We start from the raw sequence: 5,090 nt of genomic DNA on the forward strand, positions 1-5,090 counted from the left end.
TGCTGATTCCAAAATAACCATCCTTAGGGTGCTTACAGAGTGGACGTGTGAAGCTGAGCTGGGGCTGGTACTGACATTAGAGTGCGAGAAACCTGCTTGCAGCATGTCAGAGTAAACGCAGGCAGTCGGCACAGATCCGCTCGGCTGACATAAACCCTTTGGTTTGCAGCAAGCAGGTTTCTCGCATTTCAATGTCAGTTTCAGCCCCAGCTCAGCTTCTTGCCGCTACTCTGTAAGTGGCCTTATTCTGCATATGAATATGGGTCGAGCAAATCCGACTTCCGTTTCATTTTGCTGTCGTTAAGGCTCAAGTTACCTCAAGGCTTGGTAGTATGCGTAAGAAAAATTGTGTTCAGCTTTGCCACCAGATTATCCATTTAAACCTTTTCAAAACTCTAAAAGAAGAATATCAGTCGATTTATTAGATCATCACGATTCAATTCATGCAAAATACCTGCTGGAAAAACAATCGGCTTAGCTTGATGGTGCTTTTGAAAAAGTGGCTGTGATTTTTTATCACACTACCACACCGAGCTGGGGTACGCACCACAACTGCGCAATGAAAAAACCACAGCCACATTTTCAAAAGCACCGTTTAGCTAAGCCGATGGTTTTTCCAGCAGGTATTTTGCATGAATTGAATCGTGATGATCTAATAAATCGACTGATATTCTTCTTTTAGAGTTTTAAAAAGGTTTAAATGGATAATCCGGTGGCAAAGTTGAACACAAATTTTCCTACCCACACTACCAAGCGTTCAATTCTAACACATGCTTAAAAAAGGTAACTTGAACCTTAATGAGATTGCAACACATATTCATCCGTCAAACGATTCGTCGTAATGTGGAACAAGGCTATACAATTAATCTAAAATAAAATACTTTTCAATCGAACGACCACTTTGTTTTCCTTTATCGTTTATTTTCACTTGCCCAAAGTTATTCGCCGCTGGAACAGGAATCAGAGTTCACCTGAGGTCATAAAATTGAAAGTTTCACTTTTTACTAAGCGATTCAAAATATCGTCATCTATTGGTTCACTTTGGCACTTTTTCCCACAGTACAGTGCTAAAGCATCATCGGTTCCTGCACACAGAAAAGCGTCGTTGGAGCTGCAATCTATGCCAACGGCCTATTCGACAAGAATACTATCCATGAGCGATTGGAACAAGTCACATAACGGAACGGTAATAGTTCAGCTTACGGAGACCTGAAATCATATGTTTAATAGTTTTTCTTTATTCTTGCATTTAACAATTAGTGGAAAGTATTTCGATTTCTACAGAATCACATTTGTAAATGCGCCTCAAATTGTGCGAATAAGTCATCATATAAAAAGGAAGCAATATTTAACTTTCAGGTTTATTTAATCCAGTAACATATTTGTCTTTTTTCTTCATCACCTTTGCATCCCTTACAAAACTCACATCCTGATTCAGGGTTTCTAGTGATTCCACCGTAAAGATAAGGTGGTTTTGCACACCGTTGAGCCACATCCTGCATCCTGCAATACAGCATCTGACAGCACCGGTACACGTTCCGACTGCAGCTATTATAATGGGCATCCTTAACGTATACTTGCTCATCTTTGTTAATATTTATATTAATCCGGGAGAGAAGCATTTGTTTTAGCAAAGCGCTACTGTCAACAAGCTATCTATTCGGTTGAACTACTGGTAGCAGTCAATTTATTTCATAGGAAAAAAATTCATGTCAAACTCATGCCCATGTCTCATCTCTGATTAGCAAATCATCCACTGGTCCTACACTGATTCCTTGCAAATAGTTGCCTGATTGCCTATCGAAACTCTGTTTATCCTTTTTTCTGGTACATTTCACCTCCAGCTCAATGCATTAAGCGCATTCCGCATTGTTGTCGTTTGTTTTGTACCTGAACAATCGCGGACCAGCCATCTGCGGAATCAACTTAATCCTGAACTATATCGATGAACAAGCACTTCATTCTATATATTTATATTATTTTTATGGTATAAAAAGAAATAAAAAGGCACAAAAACAACTCGGACGCAGAATGGATCTAAAAACAAACGTCACATATTCTTCAAATAAAAACAAAAGGCCTAAAAGTAGGGGTTATTTACCATGACTCGCCGAAAAGGTGTTATGTCGAATGGCACAAAAAGTGCATGCGTTTTGAAAGGGACTAAATCATGTATTTCTTAATTTTAATGAAAATAAAAAAATTTAAATGAAAATCGTTACATTTTAGTATACCCAGTTGAATTTTATTAAATATTACTATACAACAATCACATTTCATAATCAATTGGACAAATAGGATTAAAAAACATCAGTTGAAATTCTAACTTGATATTTCCAAAATAAGGATTTTGTACATAGTGCCTTATGAAATGTTGACGTCGATTTGTGTCTTCCATCATTATCGTCCATTGCATTTTTTTTTTTGCAAGAGGAGTCGATCCATAGCGAAGTTTTTTTGAAAAATGTCCACTTGCACTGAGAAATTTACCTGTTCAATACAGCCTGAGAAAAGCAGGAATCGAGCTTACGTCCTTTCAAGCTCTAGTTGGGTGCGTTAACCACTCCACCATCGAGGAACTGTCATGACTTCATTACAAATTTCCAACAGATTCGTATTAACCACTACAGCCCCAATGCCTATTAGTGGGACTCACCGGCCGCCAATATCTCGTCACCGCGCTATACCTTCCATCAACCATATCTTTCCAGTTCTCTATTTTTAGCTTACACATAAAAACCCATAAAAACTATTATCAGGAAATAACTTGAACCACAAATTCGTGTATTCATTTTGTTGTGCGGTATCAAAATAAGAATACAGAAATAGACATCTGTGGGGATAATATAGCGATCATTTGGGACTAAGTTTGTGAAAATCGGCCCAACCATTTCGATTAAACTAAAACAGTTGATAGTCTCGCCCAAAACCCAAGATATTAGATAACGTATATTGTCCGGCAGATCCAAAATAGCGATAATGCACTTGAATGAATTAATTAATTGTTGTTGTCATTAAAAATCTTGTTTTTGGCTTACACATTTTTCAAAAAAGTGCTTCGAAACAACCTCCGCCCCTAGCGCAAGCTCACTAAAACTGAGAACCGTAAAATTTTGTGAGATAGAACAGAGGTACATGACAGCTATGAAAATGATATATACGCTTTTCATAATATTACCATAGCTGAGAAAACAAGTGAGGGTCCAAATTGGCCCACTTCCCCCTATTATTCATTTTACTCGTTCTATTATTTTATTGATTCTGTTCAGTCATTATTTTTATTCATTTCATCCAATTTGCTAGTATTTAACAATTTATTTTATTCTATTAATTTTATAACATTTCCGAGAAACTGATATGAGTTTGCTAGTTTTGAAAGATGGCCGCTTTTCCCGGGCACTTCCGGAACCGTCTATGGTGGTCAATGTAGTCAACGAAAGTTTGTTTGGCCGTCGGTGACCTAGAACTGCAAATTTAAGTTGTTTGAAAGATATTTTAGCGAAATTCTTACCTTTTTTGCTTTCACCGGAATATCGGTTTGAATCACAATTTGCTATGTGATCGCACGCTACAACCCGTAACTCCGGTTCGGGATAAAATTTAATAGCCATTTACGGGGACGCAACATCTTTTATTTGAGACTAAGTTTGATTGATTCGGTCTAGCCATCTCCGAGAAACCGATGTGACTGTTATTCTGAATTTGGATACTTTCGCCGGGGCTTCCGGAACCGATGATGGTGGCCAATGTGATCAAAGAGACTTTGAATGACTGTTACTGACCTAATACTACAAATCGAAGCAGTTGTGGTCATATTTTCGAAAAAATTTCACCTTTATGCAACGGAAAGTCGGATCCATTAGAAATTCAATAGCAGCCTATGGGAACGTTGCACCTTTCATTTGGGACTAAGTTTGTGAAAATCAGTTTAGCCATCTCTGAGAAAAGTGAGTGAGATTGTGCTCGCATACACACACAGATGCACATACACACACATACATACACACATTCATACACACACATAAATACACACACAGACATTTGCCGAACTCGACGAACTGAATCGAATGGTATATGTCACTATTCAGAGCAATTCCATACCTTTCTATTGAGAAAGGCAAAAAATAAATCACACGGGAATCGGAATATATTGGCTCGAATCGTTTTGTCGAGAGGGCCGGGAGAGTGGAAGGGTATGGGGGAGGGGATCAAGGGTAGGAGAAACATCCAACCCCATATTGTATCTTGCATTTGTGACTAAGATAGTGAAAATTGGTACAGTCATCACCGAAGAACTGATTCTGGTATATACCCGGAACCGTCGATAGTGGACAATATATTTAAAAAATTCTTGATTAGCCACCAGGGATCTAGGTGTGCTAATAATTTGGAGACTAGGCGAGTTCCCCGGAGGCATTAAGAACCGTCATAGGTGGCCAATGTGGTCAAATCAACTTTGATTGGTCATAAGTGATCTAGACCTGCAAATACAAACAATGTTGTACCCATTTTAATAATTTAGACATCATGGTGTTACCAGTTTATATGAGAACTTGCTGTGTAACCGCACTCTCCAATCCGTAACTCTGGAACTGAAAGTCGGATGAACTAAAAATTCAATAGCAGCTTATGGGAGCGCTGTACCTTTCATTTCAAACTAAGTTTGTGTAAATTGGTTCAGCCATTTCTGAGAAAATTGTGTAAGTTTAAATGACACACATACACTTCCGGTATGCGGGGTCAATGAAGAGAATGCGAGTGTAAGTGTTGTCCGAGGGGGGTGATGAAGGGGTGAGGTGCAATTATAAGGGGGAGAGGGGCGAACGATGCAACACCCAGCTGATAGAACGCCGTCCTTAGGACAACCGCAAATACTCAACTTCCGTATCTCAGCCTGTCGCAGTGACGAACAAAGTATGCGGTTACTAAGCATTGCGTTTATACAACTCGCATACAGATACATGCAGATATCCCATGACCGCGCGTCGCTTTCCAGAATAGACTAGAAGGACACATTGTCAAAAGCACCCCCAATATCTAGGAATACACCCAAGCTAGATTGCTTGAGTGAGAAGGCTTTCTCAATGTTG

The sequence above is a fragment of the Topomyia yanbarensis genome, unplaced genomic scaffold (genome assembly GCF_030247195.1).
Source record: "Topomyia yanbarensis strain Yona2022 unplaced genomic scaffold, ASM3024719v1 HiC_scaffold_10, whole genome shotgun sequence".
In the NCBI taxonomy this organism is placed as follows: domain Eukaryota; kingdom Metazoa; phylum Arthropoda; class Insecta; order Diptera; family Culicidae; genus Topomyia; species Topomyia yanbarensis.